The sequence below is a fragment of the Phyllobates terribilis genome, unplaced genomic scaffold (genome assembly GCF_046119375.1).
Source record: "Phyllobates terribilis strain yellow unplaced genomic scaffold, ASM4611937v1 Scaffold_1__5_contigs__length_1240528914, whole genome shotgun sequence".
NCBI classification, from domain to species: Eukaryota; Metazoa; Chordata; class Amphibia; order Anura; family Dendrobatidae; genus Phyllobates; species Phyllobates terribilis.
Window position 1 is genome coordinate 311440644 of NW_027362761.1, and position 16376 is coordinate 311457019.

Here is a 16376-nt window from a genome sequence, read left to right on the forward strand (position 1 = left end):
CGGTAGATCCACCAAGGATTCCTAAAAATAACTAGAAACACAAAATTATACACAAGCAACAATACACAGGTAAACATAAATAAAACAATTTATACACTTTAAATCCTCCAGCGTGCGGGTAACTGGCCTCTAGTGGCTCTAGTGGACCTACGGAGCTGACTGTCTGGCCCCGAACTACAGGGTGTAGGAGCTGTCAAGGGTAAACTGGGCAGCTGTCTACGAGTTCCCTGGCTCACTAGGGATATGGCAGGCTCACTGCAAGCAGAGGATTGATCCTCCTGGTCTGCGGGTGTGGGGTCTTCTGCCTCCTGGACCGGCTGTTCTTCCAGCTCTACCCGTTGCTCCGTAGGTGCTTGGGATGACGGTTGGAGGAAGGTGAGTACGGGCACCACAACTGCAGCATTGACTTGAGTCCAAGACCGAGGGAAGTCCCCGAGCACAGTACTAACCATATCTTCCCTTTCCTCTACGGGTCGATGGTCTTCTTGTTCCTCTTCAGGGTTCTTCAGTTGTTCGGGACACTTCTTCAGGTGGTCCCGGGATACAATGGCTGTGGTTTCCCCTCCGTCTTTACTGATGGTGCAGACCTTCGGGTTCTCGTGGCTTGAGGGCAGTACGGTGTACGGGTCCTTCTCCCACTGGTCGTCCAACTTGTGGAGCCGTCTTTTCCTCTTTAAGACCTGCTCTCCGGGTACCAGGGGAACGGCGGGAGCGTACTGGTTGTAAGTTTTCTCTTGTCTTTCCCTAGCCTGACAGAGACTTCGCTCCACGCTCTCCTGTACTTTCCGGTACTGTTGCTGCCTCTCTGTGTCCCAGTCTGCTTCTGGTGAAGTGTCCTCGGGTGTCAGGACTCCCATTTCCAGGTCAACAGGTAACTTACCAGGTCTCGCCCTCATTAGGTAAGCCGGGGTACAGTTGGTGGAACCTACCGGGATGTGGTTGTATAGGTCCACCAGATCGGGCAACTTCTCAGGCCACAGACTGCGTTCTTCCAGGGGCAACGTTTTTAGAAGATCCATTACCACCTGGTTCATTTTTTCACAAAGTCCATTAGTTTGCGGATGGTAGGGTGTCGTCCTTATCTTCCGGCAGCCATACAGATTGCAAAATTCCTGGAAGACCTCCGCTTCAAAGGCAGGTCCCTGGTCCGTCAGCACTTGGTCCGGGTACCCGTGTGGACGGCAGAAGTGCTGCTGGAAGGCTCTAGCTGCTGATTGAGCCGTTAAGTCCTTGACGGGGACGACAACCAAGAACCGGGAGTAATGATCCACGATGGTTAACGCGTAGACGTAGCCACTTCTGCTTGGGGTCAGTTTTACATGATCCAAGGCTACCAGTTCCAATGGTTGCCGGGTGACGATGGACTGCAGGGGAGTCTTCTGGCTGGCACGGTCCTTCCTTCTTAGGTTGCACGGGCCACAGTCTCTGCACCACTTCTCGATGGTTCCCCTCATGCCTACCCAGTGGAACCGCTCGCGCAGCAGGAACTCCAGCTTCTTCCACCCGAAGTGTCCAGCTCCGTCGTGGTATGCCTCCATCACCATGGCTGCGTCTCTTCGTGGCACCACTACTTGCCAGAGTAATTCATGCGTCCGGGAGTTAACCATTCTGCGGCACAACTTCCCTTTGTAAAGGAACAGTCGACTCTTCTCTGCCCATAGTTGTTTGGCTTCCTCCGGAGCGTCTGGTTCAAGGCGAGCCTCCGGCCGAGTCAGCATCTCCTTCACCAGTCGGACGGCAGGGTCGCTGTCTTGCGTTTCCGCCCAGTTGTAGTGGGGTAAGGGGTTCAACGTAGCAGCCTGCTTACTCCTTACCCGGTGGGAATACTGGATAGTCCCATGACGGTGGAACGCAGGGAGTTCAACTTCTTCCAGTCCCTCCGGATCTTCTCCTCCGTCCGGCAGGTTGGGCATCCTGGACAGGGCGTCCGCATTGGTATTGGAGCGTCCTGCCCGGTATTTGATTGTGAACTCGTAGTTGGACAGACGGGCCATCCACCTCTGCTCCAGGGCACCGAGTCTTGCCGTGTCCAGGTGTGTCAACGGGTTGTTATCCGTGTACACGGTGAACCGGGAAGAAGCGAGGTAATGCTTAAAGCGCTCGGTGACTGCCCATACCACGGCCAGGAACTCTAGCTTAAATGAGCTGTAATTCTCGGGGTTCCTTTCGGTGGGTCGCAGTTTTCGGCTGGCGTAGGCGATTACTCGTTCTTTCCCTTGCTGAATCTGGGACAGTACGGCTCCTAGCCCGATGTTACTGGCGTCGGTGTAGAGGATAAAGGGCTGGCTATAATCCGGGTACGCCAGGATTTCGTCCCTCGTGAGGGCCATCTTCAGCTGGCGGAAGGACTCTTCTTCCAGCTCCTCCCATTTGAAGGGCGGCTTCTGGTTCTTGGCCTTCCGGGACTGGCCTATCAGGAGGTCCTGCATAGGTGCTGCCTTTTTGGTGAAACCGGGAATAAACCTTCGGTAGTAGCCTACCAACCCGAGGAACTGCCGCACTTCTTTTACGCTGGAGGGGCTTGGCCATTCCTTAATTGCGGTGATCTTATCAGGGTCGGGATCCACTCCGTCAGTGCTCACCACGTGTCCCAGGTACTGCACCTTTGGTTTCAGGAGGTGACACTTGGAGGGTTTCACCTTTAGGCCGTAACTCGCCAGAGCCTCGAACACTTCCGCCAGGTGTTTCAGGTGGTCCTCATACGTCTTGGAATATACGATGACATCGTCCAGGTACAACAGGACCGTCTCGAAGTTTCTGTGGCCCAGACAACACTCCATTAGTCGTTGGAAGGTTCCTGGTGCGTTGCAGAGTCCGAACGGCATGCAGGTGAACTCGCTAAGTCCCATCGGGGTGGTGAATGCGGTCTTCTCCCGGTCCGCCTCTGCTACAGGAACCTGCCAGTACCCGCTAGTGAGATCCAAGGTAGAGAAGAAGTTAGCAGATCTTAAAGCAGCCAAAGACTCCTCTATCCTTGGTAAGGGGTACGCATCCTTGTGTGTGATACGGTTGATTTTCCGGTAATCTACACACATCCTCATGGTGTTGTCTTTTTTTCTGACTAAGACTAGTGGAGCTGCCCAGGGGCTACAGCTATCCCTGATCACCCCAGCCTCCTTCATGTCTCTAAGCATCCCCTTGGCGTGTTGGTAGTGGGCAGGGGGTACGAGTCGATACCTCTCTTTTATAGGAGGATGGTCTCCCGTGGGGATGTGGTGTTCTACCCCCTTGACTCGCCCGAAGTCTAACGGGTGTTTACTGAACACTCTCTCGTACTCTTGAACCACCCGATAGACTCCTTGTTTCTGGTGTGCGGGAGTGGAGTCAGTACCCAGATGTAGTTGCTGACACCAGTCCTCCATGTTTTTCTTAGAGCCGTTACCTTCCTCCGGGTGAGATGGAGGCAAGGGTTCCACAGATTGTATAGAATTTTGGTTAATGGTATATAATTTGGCTAGCGTGGCATACCGGGGCAGGTACACTTCCCTCTCCCCGATATTTATTATGCGAACGGGCACCCTCCCATGGCGTACATCAACCACCCCCCGTGCTGTCAAAATGGTGGGCCTACTGTCTGAGTAAACTGGTTCTACCATTGCCTGGTAATCCCTACCTCTCAGACCAATAGCTGCCGGGCACCAAATCATCATTTCACTTTTTGGGGGCATGGCAATAGGAAAAGGGTCACACATTCTTACGCTACCAATCTCACCGCCGGAGAGTTCCACCTGTTGCCGTCGCATCAGTGCCCGGATCTCTTTCTGGAGCACCCGCTGCTCGCCGGAGCTGGCGTTCTTGGCAACCTGCTGTAAAAGGAAAATCACCTCTGCAAGACAATTTTCAATTACATTAGTTCCTAGAGTTATTTTTGGGTGACTCTCATGTTTGTCAATATCTACAATGATCAGTCCCTGTGCTGCCAGTTCGACTCTACCGATTTTGATGGTCACCTCTTTAAATCCGATCTGTGGCACGGGCTGGCCATTGCTGGCGATGATACTCAAGTCGTCGTCAGGGTAGCGGGTAATATCCGAGTCATTCCAGTACTGCTTAAAGAGCACGTACGGGATGGTGGTGACCTGTGACCCGGTGTCCAGTAGGGCACTCATGGGAATGCCATCCAGTACCACAGGCAAGACTGGACGTCCTCCCACATATCTGTCGCGCCAGTTCGATGGGCCTGGTGATCTTTTTCCTGGGGGTTGGCCCTCTACCCCAGGTTGTGCCCGTTTAAAGAACAGTACCTTGCCATATGTCCGGGTTGATTGCAGCGGCGGCAGATGGGTCGTCCGTCCTCGCTGTATCGGTCACTGGGTCTTCCTCTGGCCGGTGGGGTCCTCCTTGGTTGATGCCACGGGATGTCCTCCGGTCCGGATGCCAGCTGGATCTTCCCTGGGGTGGAAGCCTGTAAAGACTGCACAGTTCGGGTTAGCGCAGCAACGCTCTTAGCTAGCTCTTGGACCTGATGGTGTAGGTCTGGAGCCGGGTCATTGTCCAAAGCCTGCGCATCAGCTCCCGCAGGCCCTGCCGACAAAGGCGCCGCCTCCTGGTGGTAAGTGATAGCAGGGCGCCTGTGGGTCACAACGCCACCCGGTGCCGGTTCTCGGAGCACCCGGATGGCTCTGTCCTTGAACTGTGCAAAGCCCAGATGGGGATCCTGTAAGGCCATTGCTCGCAACTGGGTTCGGTGGGTATTACAATATAGTCCCTCTATAAACTGTTCGGTCAACAGCCTGTCCTCGTTTCCCACTCCATCAGGGTCGGTCTGCTTAATGGCCCTCAGGGCCTCTTGTAGGTTTAGTGCATAGTCCCTTATACTCTCATGCGCTCGCTGCTTGCACCCGTAGAACCTAAGCTTAATCTCGGCTGAGGTGCGGGTATCAAAGGTGTCCTTCAGCCGGGTTAGTATCCCTGCGACAGTCTTCCTCCCAGGTGGCCAGGATTTTACTTCCCTTTTGGCTGCCCCGGTTAGTTGGGCCACCAGGATGCTCACTTTTTGCTCTTCTGTGAGGGGGTACACCTGGAAGAGGCTATCCAGCTTTTCTCTAAAGTCATGCAGGGTATGTGACTCCCCTGAGTACTGGGGTAGCCAAGCTGCTCCCGGGATATAGGGCATGGTGAAGGGCATAACTGCAGCAGCGGTAGCGCTGGCGGGGGTTGAGGCAGTGAAGCTCTCCTCCGTATCCGACATCTTCCTCCCCCCTAGTGGACCGTGGCCTACCTTGCGATGATCCTCTTCCGTAGGCCGTGGCTCCGCAGTGGATGGTTGAGGACCTTCCGTCGCGCTCCTGTGACGTCGGCGTCTGCTGGGCTCCTTCCAGGACCTTACGCAACGTCCGGACGTGAGGCGGGGCTTCAGTTCTCGCGGGCTTTTCGGAGTCCAGGGAGTCAAACTCAGTGTGTGGCAGTCTTGATAGATGTTATTTGAGTGTCGACTACGCCACCCGTTGATTTGCAGCTATGGAGCTGCCGCTGCAGGGCAGACCGCTGAGGCCGGTGTAGAATTGTGCAGCGTGATAGTATAACCCCCAACGGGAGGGTTATGGCCTCAGGGCAGCCGACGTGGAAGATGGGGGTAGCAGGAACCACTCAGAGACGGTGCGGTGTAATTCAGGATCTTTACTGGTAACAACGATAGACCCTCCCGGAGTACTTGCTAGCGAACGGGGCCTGGTCAGTCCTTGAGCAGATGGGATCTCCCCTGGCCAGGCGGAGTTGTAGGCCTCCCAAACTGACTGTACTCTTCTGGCTACCTTGCTAGAAGCGGATATAAGTAGCCCACGTCCCTGAGTGTACCGTGTGGTGCTCACCCGTATGGCCGGTGACTCGGGGCCTTCTAATGGCTTCCGCTCCACGATGGCGGTGCTGGTCCCACGCGTGTGACCGTGCCTTCGGGTTTCTGGGCCAGAGGACCTGCAATCCCCTGCCGGTCGGTTTCTGCTGCTGGGTAAGAGTTAGTCCCCACAGCCTCGGACGCCGGGTCCGGTAAGAAAGCTTCTCAGTCAGGGCGAGCTCTGCAGCTGCCAGCCCCTGACTCGTAGTAGTATTGCTCCCACTGAGCTTCTGCTGTTTCTTCCTATGACTGTTTCTTGTCTCTACTCTCCTTGACTGACTAACCCTGCCTCAGCCCCGGGTTTATACAGGGGAAGTTCTTCCCCTCCCAAGACTGGGCAGGAGGTGTGGCATGCACAGGATCCCTGACCAAAGGACCTCCCACCTGCTCTCAGACATAACATTACATTACTGTGGAAACCAGACCCCTGGGGTGCCACAAATATAATAAATAAGTAAGGTATTACATCCAGATAGTGTGGTAACACATATTTAAGAAGATTCCCTGATGAATCTGGGTAAACAAAAACTTACATGGAATGGATGGAAAATATCACATATGCAAGGCAGTAAATTACTGTTAATAAATGAAGGAACACATTTCATAACAATAATATAAATTTGAGAAACATGTCACATTCTGTGAGCCATCCACAATAAGAAGGTTATCACAAAGAAAGGTAACTATAAAACCACATTATTGGAACAATAAATCTTACGGAATACATGATAAGCATCCCATCAGGATAATGGGTCATTACCTAAGAATGACCTGCAATTGAATGAGGGCCTGTGTAGCGTCAGGCAGAGGACAGGACGAGACCCCACGCGTATCGCTGTATCACATACGGCTTCGTCAGGGGAATGGTGTAGTTGTGCTCATCTGGTCCGTTATACATAAGTAATTACCAATGGCAGCGTGTGCTCATGTCACCGGCGTGACCCGGAATCACGTGACCAGAAATGCGTCACCGGAAATGACGTGAGTCACGCCGCATCAATGGAGAAGGTCCTGCATGATAGAAGGAATACACATCCGGAATCACGTGACCGGAAATATGTAACCGGAAGTGACACGGGTAACGCCGCATCAACAGAGAAGGTCCTGGATGATAGAAGGAATGCACAGTCAATAATGATGATTCAAAGAAGCCGTTACCAAGGCAACAATACATAATACAATGCGGATGAATGATAGTATGTCAAGGTAACATAAAAACGCACACATAGAGACAGAACCAGGCACATATCCATTGTGGTTACACATGAAGTAATCCATAACTGTTAATAACCAGTGTGTGTGTAAAACACTGGAAACCCCTCATCGTCAAAGCTGGACACATGAAGCGAGGAAGAGCATCCCCGCAACATGCGGTCAAGGTTGACAAGGAGGGGATGGCGTTGTTAGGGGGTAAGAGCCAGGATGTGTGACATCCTGCAATCCCCCTTATATGTGGCAACATATAGGTCTCAGGATCAAAGGACCATTTAAACAGTAGCATCATACATACATAGTCCAATAAATGTATAAAATAATATAATTCAGGAAATCATGATTGCATCATTGGTCAACCTAAAATAGTCCCAGTCCATAAGTTATATATACAGGGAGAAAAAGAATTATTAAGAATGTAGAATAATCATATATTTGTCCAGAACACACATGTAACAGTTACAAATCATGATCCTCATATATAAGAGAGATGAGGCGGGCACAATCATCAAGAAGCCAAATTGTCCATGGCATTTCAAATATATGATATATGGATTCCTATTCAGATATCCTGTAGAGCTTCTGGTATATTGTAGAGCTGAGGAGACGTCGTGCAGGAGAAAAATATTTTTCCCCTGACAATAAATTTCTGATTCAATCAGATCACATATGATAATCAAGAAGATGCAACGAGTAAATAGACAGGCTGTATATCATGGAGCTATCTCGAAGTAGATGTTCCAGATATCCAAGAAAAGAGGGCTCAAAAAGTTCCTCAAGGCATCCTACTCAGGCGATGTATAGTATCCTCAAAAGATCCCTGACAAAAAATGAATGAAGAGGAGTTAGGTGGATATTTATGATAACTAAAAATAATATCAACTATTGTCCCAGGAAACCTGAGAATAAAAGTTCCTCATTCAATCCAAAGGGAGCTACTGAATGTAATTCATAGATCCACTGTGACTCTATTTGCAACATTCTCCTAGTCACATTGTCCCCTCTACCCAATCCAAGTATTTTCTGGAGACCCACTACATGTGTATCATTAAGTCGGCCCTGATGGTGTTCAAGATAGTGGGAGGCCACTGATGTAAGTGATTTCCCCTTCTTAAAATCAGCGGCTGCCAAATTGATGGTGGAAAAATGCTTTTGTATCCGTTTCCTCAACTCCTGTGAGGTTTGTCCCACATGATGACAGGGGCAAATAATGGCGTAAATTACATTTTTCGTTTTACAATTGATGTAACTCCGGATGTCATACATTTTCTTATCCAGAGGATTAATGAATTTGTCCCGAGTGGGGTGCATATATTGACATATATTGCAATCCCCACAAGGGAAAGAGCCATTTAATAAAATGCCCCTGTTCAGTTTGCGTGTGGGTCTCTGAAAATGACTTCTGGTCAATATATATCTAAGATTGGGTGCCCTTCTTGCTGTCAATAGAGGGCGATCTGTTATGACTGACGATGTTTGTCGGTCCATTGTTAATACGCCCCAACGTTTGTCAAGAATGCTCCTCACCTCTTCCCATTGATCCATATAATTGGTAATGAACCGTAAATCCGTATTCTGATGTCTCTTGTTGGGGATGAGGAGAGTCTCCTGTGTTTGGGATTTAGCCCGCTGGTAGGCTCTGGAGATCACCTTCCTCGGATAGCCCCTGTTTATGAGGTGATGTGTAAGATCCTGGGCTTGGTTGCGAAAGTCTTCATCCCGAGAGCAATTGCGTCTGGTTCTCAAAAATTGTCCAACGGGAACCCCTCGTCTAGTATGTAATGGATGAAAGCTTGAAAATAGAGGAAGGTTCTTGGTAGCCGTCAGCTTGCGATATAAATCCGTCGGAATCCGATCGCCATGTAACGATATTCTGAGATCCAAGAAAATTGCTGAGGTGGCTGGGGTAGAGTGAGTCAGAAAAGTGTTAAGTGCATTTGACCAAAATTTGGAAAAATTTTAAAATTTTCATTTTTATGCCCTTAAGCAAGAGAGTTATGTCACATACAATAGTTAATAAATAACATTTCCCACATGTCTACTATACAACAGCACAATTTTTTAAACATATTTTTTTTTGGTAGGAAGTTAGAAGGGTTAGAAGTTGACCAGTGATTTCTAATTTTTCCAACAAAATTTACAAAACCATTTTTTGTAGGGACCACATCACATTTGAAGTGACTTTGAGGGGCCTATTTGACAGAAAATACCCAATAATGACACCATTCTAAAAACTGCACCCCTCAATGTTATCAAAACCACATTCAAGAAGTTTATTAACCCTTCAAGTGCTTCACAATATTTAATGGAATGTGGAAGGAAAAAATTAACATTTAACTTTTTTTCACAAACATTTTAGACCCACATTTTTTTATTTTCACAAGTGTAACAGGAGAAAATGGACCCAAAATATGTTGTGCAATTTCTCCTGAGCACGCCGAAACCCCATATGTGGGGGAAAACTACTGTTGGGGCACACAGCAGGGATCAAAAGGGAAGGAGTGGTATTGGATTTCATGAATGCAAAATTGGCTGCAATCGAGAGTGGACACTATGTTGCATTTGGAGAGCCCCTGATGTGCCTAAACAGTGGAAATCCCCCACACGTGACCCCATTTTGGAAACTAGATCCCACAAGGAATTTATCATGATGTGTGGGGAGCACCTTGAACCCCCAAGTGCTTCACAGAAAATTATAACGTTGAGTTGTGAAAATAAAAAATTCACATTTTTTCAACAAAAATGTTCATTTAGCCCCACATTTTTTTACTTTCTCAAAGGTAACAGGAGAAAATGAACCCCAAAATTTGTTGTGCGATTTCTCCTGAGTACGCTGATACCCCATATGTGGGGGAAAACTATTGTTTGGGCTCACGTTTTGGAATGCAAACTTTGATGAAATGGTTTGAGGGTGTCATGTCACATTTGGAGAGTATCTGATGTGCCTAAACAGTGGAAACCCCCACAAGTGACCCTATCTTGGAACTGATCAAGTGTTTCCTGGTATGTGACTTTAATAATGTAGTGAATATGAATAGCGGTACCAGAGCGCCAATAACAGGGCAAAAATATTAAAAGGACTGATTTATTAATATACACACAACGCATTTCGGTGGACACAGCCACCTTCATCAGGTGTGACAAGCAGCAAACAATTGATCCTTATATACATTTGACTAGGTATGCAATTACTTAAAAGGGGCGGGGCCAGATACAGAGTAATACCTCTATATTAACCCCTTGAGTTCATATATGCTCAATAAAGTAAAAAGGATTGTTATAAATTAATGCCTAATGAAGCATATAGGGCTCTTATAAAAAGGATTCGCTGTATAAAAACTTGTGAATCCTATAATCATAAATAATAATTTTTACATACAACATAAAACAATGTATAAATATAAAGTTATAAAATTACAATCAGTTTAATAATGTAGTGGCATACGTGAGATGTGTAGTGTGCATCAGTTTAGCTTACTTGAGGTGTGTAGTGTACATCAGGTTGGCATACGTGAGTTGTGTAGTGTATGTCAGATTGGCACACGTGAGTTTTGTAGTGTATGCCAGGTTGGCATTCATGAGTTACAGTGCCTACAAGTAGTATTCAACCCCCTGCAGATTTAGCTGGTTTGATAAGATGCAAATAAGTTAGAGCCTTCAAACTGCAAACGAGAGTAGGTTTTATGAACAGAAGCATAAATCTTACAAACCAAAAAGTTATGTTGCTCAGTTGAATTTTATTAAATTTTAAACATAAAAGTGTGGGTCAATTATTATACAACCCCTATGTTTAATATTTTGTGGAATAACCCTTGTTTGCAATTACAGCTAATAATCGTCTTTTATAAGACCTGATCAGGCCGGCACAGGTCTGTGGAGTTATCTTGGCCCACTCCTCCATGCAGATCTTCTCCAAGTTATCTAGGTTCTTTGGGTGTCTCATGTGGACTTTATTCTTGAGCTCCTTCCACAAGTTTTCAATTGGGTTAAGGTCAGGAGACTAACTAGGCCACTCCAACACCTTGACTTTTTCCCTCTTGAACCAGGCCTTGGTTTTCTTGGCTGTGTGCTTTGGGTCGTTGTCTTGTTGGAAGATGAAATTACGACCCATCTTAAGATCCTTGATGGAGGAGCGGAGGTTCTTGGCCAAAATCTCCAGGTAGGCCGTGCTATCCATCTTCCCAAATGGCCAGGCCCCTTGGCTGAGAAACAGCCCCACAGCATGATGCTGCCACCACCATGCTTGACTGTAGGGATGGTATTCTTGGGGTCGTATGCAGTGCCATCCAGTCTCCAAACGTCAAGTGTGTGGTTGGCATCAAAGATCTCGATCTTGGTCTCATCAGACCATAGAACCTTGAACCAGTCTGTCTCAGAGTCCTCCAAGTGATCATGAGCAAACTGTAGACGAGCCTTGACATGACGCTTTGAAAGTAAAGGTACCATACAGGCTCGTCTGGAACGGAGACCATTGCGGTGGAGTACGTTACTTATGGTATTGACTGAAACCAATGTCCCCACTGCCATGAGATCTTCCCGGAGCTCCTTCCTTGTTGTCCTTGGGTTAGCCTTGACTCTTCGGACAAGCCTGGCCTCGGCACGGGAGGACACTTTCAAAGGCTGTCCAGGCCGTGGAAGGCTAACAGTAGTTCCATAAGCCTTCCACTTACGGATGATGCTCCCAACAGTGGAGACAGGTAGGCCCAACTCCTTGGAAAGGGTTTTGTACCCCTTGCCAGCCTTGTGACCCTCCACGATCTTGTCTCTGATGGCCTTGGAATGCTCCTTTGTCTTTGCCATGTTGACCATGTCTGAGTGCTGTTCACAAGTTTGGGGAGGGTCTTAAATAGTCAGAAAAGGCTGGCAAAAGAGATCTTTAATCCACACATGTGAAGCTCATTATTCTTGGTGCCTGAACTACTTCTTAATTCTTTAGGGGGACCAAACAGAATTCTTGTGGTTTGAGGGGTTGAATAATAAATGACACTCTGAATTAACTTTTAACGTTTTTAAAAAAAAAATAAAAAAAAAACAAAAACAAAATTTGCTGCAGTGCATTTCCCACTTCCAGGCTGATCTACAGTACAAATGTCACAATGCCAAGTTAATTCCGCATGTGTCAACCAGCTAAATCTGCAGGGGGTTGAATACTACTTGTAGGCACTGTATATAAGTCAGAAATTAATTTAGTAGTCCATGGATGTGTGGTACAGTTTGAAGCATTCTTTTATACACAGGCCAGGATTTTGGGAGGCAGATGTTGCTTTGATAAGTGGTGTCCTTGTGTATCCCCCTTTTGTAACACACTCGGCACCACTTATGCAAATTTCCTTTATTTGTGGTTTGAGGGACCTCCCTGAGGAAATGTTGGCCTGGTACAATATGACTTCATGACTTACAAAGTTAGGGCCTTGATCACTACCTCCTGGAACTGAAGGTGCGACGTACCGGTCTGGCCTGCACATTTTGATAGCACGAAAGCATTGTACATTGCCATCTGTACGATGTGCACGGCCAGCATCTTGTATCACACCTTGACTTTTCTCATGGCACTGAACGGCTGAAGGACTTGATCAAAGAGATCAACTCCCCACATTTTCTTGTTGTACCCCAGTATACTGTCTGGTTTGGTGACCTGTGTACCTCGTACATTGGTGAGGGCGCTTCCATTACCATGTGCGGTGGTCAAGTAAAGGACATCCCTCTTGCCCTTGTACTTGACCACCAGCATGTTGTCGCTACGTTCGGCGCTGCTCTCACCCTTTCTGAGCAGCTGCCCAATTAGTGTCTTCGGGAAGCCTCTCTGATTTTTGCGGTCAGAACCACATGCTACAGCAGATTGTACAAAGAGGGACTTGAAGAGTAGAATGCTGGTATAAAAGTTATCTGCATAGAGGTGATAAACTTTAGGTGCACCAAATCCCACACAATTTTACTACTCACTCCCAGGACAGAGGGACATTCAGGGGGTTCAATCTGGGTGTCCTTCCCTTCATAAACTCTAAACCTGTAGGTGTACCCTGAGGTACTCTCGCACAGCTTGTAGTGTTTAATTCCACACCTGACGCTCTTACTGGGCAGGTGTAGTGCCAGCGTCTCTGCCTCCTGCCTGGCAGAGACGCCCACCCCCTTACCGCGGTACAGCGTCCTCCACTCGTCTGTCTGTGTGTGCCCGAGGTGTGTGCACTGCACACAGGTCCCGGGCACTGTGCTTAGGGCGCACGTGCACATTCCCTGCTTCTTAAAGGGGCCGCACGCACCGTCCTAATATGTTCCTGGCCAGAGGACAGCTAATATTTAAGGTGCTTCCTCCAAGATGGAGGTGCCTGTGCAATGTTGAAGTTTGTATTAAACTGCCTCTCCAGTCCTCAGGTCCCCGTGCTGCCTGCCATGCCCCCCAGCCTGTCTATCAGCCGTGCCCGCCAGTCTGTATATCAGCCGTGCCCGCCAGCCTGTCTACCAGCCGTGCCTGCCAGCCTGTCTACCAACCTTGCCCGCCTGTCTGACTTCCAGCTGTGCCCGCCTGCCGAACTACCATCCATTACCGCCTGTCTTCCAGTGCTGCCAGTCCACCCACTGTGCCTGTCAGCTTCGGCTGTCGGTTCCATGGGAGTTGCCTGCTCTCGCACGAGGTCGGTCCCAGAGTGGCACCTGGTCCACCTTCCCGGTCCCTCCTTGTTTCACAGAGATAACTAAGCCACCGTGTAGCCAGGGTCGGTCCAGGTTGGCACTTAGTTACGCCCCTCTGGTCCCTCCTTGTACCATGGCACAGTGGTTCCACCATCCGGATCCGTAACAGTTTACACAGAGCATGCAACCCGGTGGCTCTCAGGCTCCCTCGCTCTCTGACCTGTACCAAGAGGTCTCCTGCCAGAGATCTCAACAGGATATGATCCTGTCCTATCTGCGGACTGTTAACTCCGGCTTGAACGCGCTGTCCATCCCAGCTGTGTCCACCTCTAACTAAGCGGCATCCGCTTCGGCAGGGCCTCAACCCAGTGGCGCTGTGACATCCAGCTTAGAACCCCGACTATCTGCTCCACCACGCTTTGGCGGTGAAGCCACTCTATGTCGGGGCTTCATCAACCAGTGCACGCTGCACTTTGAACTCCTGGCTCATCAGTTCGCTTAAGACCAGGCTAAAGTGGCGTTTATCATGTCGCATCTCACCGGAGAGGCATTGGCGTGGCTCAACCTCCTTTGGGATAGAGGGGATCCTCTGGTGTCTAGTTTCCAGGCTTTTCTCACGGCCTTCCAGAGGGTTTTCGATGAACCCAGCCACACATCCTTGACTGCCTAATCTCTTCTTTGTCGACGCCAAGGGAGCCTCACTGTAGGCCAGTACGCTATGTGTTTCCATACCCTCACGTCTGAACTGGCCTGGAACAACGAGGCCATAGTGGCTACCTTTTGGGAGGACCTTTCTGGACAGATCAAGGATGAACTAGCCGGTCATGACATGCCCACCGCTCTGTACGACCTGGTGTCTTTGGCCTCTTTGATTGACGTCCCGTTCCAGGAGCGTTCTAAGGAGGTGATCCGTGAGAGAAAATCTCTGCGCTTTGCACCAACCTTCCAAAGGCCAGTCTCTCTACAGGCCTCCACCACGGCTTCCACCGCTGAAGCTATGCAGCTAGACCAGGTTAAGATTAGAGATGAGCGTTGTTCTACTCGAACTGTTCGCCAATCTCAAATTCGAGCTGTTTTGGGCGGTGTTCGAGCCGTTCGGCGAACACGAACGATTTGAGAAAAATTCGGCTGTTCGAGGTTATGTTCGATAACTGTTCGTGCACCAAAATCATAACTGGATTTTTTCTCAGTAATGATGAAAATTAATGTTAATACGCAGTTTGAGTGTACAGCGGGGTGGGGGGAGGGGCAGGGGATGGATCTCTGCAGGAATAATGAAGATCTCCATTTTTTTTTCTCTTTCCCGCATTTACAGTGGGGAGGTGCAATCTGTCAGCCTATCAGCAGCGCACACACGGAGCGAAGTGCTTTTTTTCACACAAGCAAGGGCATGTGTCATTGGCAGTGTATATCACATGTCCTTGCCCTATAAGACCAAGCCATTTTCCCCGTCGCCACCATTTTCTCACTGCTGCAGCTGCGTGTTAGACGGCACCGCTGTTGCTGTGTGCGCTATACCTTGTTAATTTCAAGCCAATTTTCGCACAAATCTACAGATAGCTTGGGAGTAGGGAATAGTTGTGATTGCAGTCCTTTTAAGGACTAGGTTACAGCATTTCCTACGACTTTTATCAGGCAGGTCTGTGCTCTTAAATAGATAGGTTGTGGGAGTAAAGACTAATTGTAATTGGAGTCCTTTTCAGGACTAGGTTACATCAGTTCCTATCAGTTTTTGCCAGGCAGGTCTGTGCCAGTGCTGTGCAAGTTTTTTTCACAGCATTTGGCTGAATCTAGCAAAGCTAATCCTTTTTGGCCTATTGCAGAGTGTGTTAGTCAGTGGAGTAGCCTATCTGTGTTGCAAGATATACCACCTGTGTATAGAATACCAATTTTTTTACTGCACCTAGTGAAGTAAAATCTTTTGGGCATAGCATCATTCTATTAGTCCATCTATACTGACCTCCATCAGGTTGAAAATTGAATATAATTTTTTTCTGCATCTAGCTCTGAAAAAATATTTGGCCTTCTAGCAGTGTGTGGGACTTTCTCTATTAGTCCATCTATACTGACCTCCATCAGGTTGCAAACTGAATATATTTTTTTCTGCATCTAGCTCTGAAAAAATATTGGGCTTGTAGCTGTGTGTGGGACTTGTTCTATTAATCCATCTATACAGACCTCCATCAGATTGCAAACTGAATATAATTTTTTTCTGCATCTAGCTCTGAAAAAATATTTGGCCTTCTAGCAGTGTGTGGGACTTTCTCTATTAGTCCATCTATACTGACCTCCATCAGGTTGCAAATTAAAAATAATTTTTATCTGCATCTAGCTCTGAAAAAATATTTGGGCTTCTAGCTGTGTGTGAGACTTGTTCTATTACTCCATCTATACTGACCTCCATCAGGTTGCAAATTGAATATAATTTTTTTCTGCATCTAGCTCTGAAAAAATATTGGGCTTCTAGCTGTGTGTGGGACTTGTTGTATTAGTCCATCTATACTGACCTCCATCAGGTTGCAAACTGAATATATTTTTTTCTGCATCTACCTCTGAATAAATATTGGGCTTCTAGCTGTGTGTGGGACTTGTTCTATTAATCCATCTATACAGACCTCCATCAGGTTGCAAACTGAATATAATTTTTTTCTGCATCTAGCTCTGAAAAAATATTTGGCCTTCTAGCAGTGTGTGGGACTTT

At 48.1% G+C, this 16376-nt stretch overlaps 1 long non-coding RNA gene across 1 annotated transcript in view; it reads right to left on the reverse strand.

Annotated features, from left to right (window-relative positions):
- Nucleotides 1-6279: 6279 nt before the first annotated feature.
- LOC141259167 (uncharacterized) overlaps nucleotides 6280-16376 on the reverse strand; it is a 304265-nt gene continuing 294168 nt past the window's right edge. The window contains exons 3-4 of the long non-coding RNA XR_012318377.1: nucleotides 8573-8946; nucleotides 6280-7865 (exon numbers count right to left, since the gene is read on the reverse strand). This is a non-coding gene — a long non-coding RNA (uncharacterized lncRNA). The remainder of the gene's footprint in view (nucleotides 7866-8572; nucleotides 8947-16376) is intronic.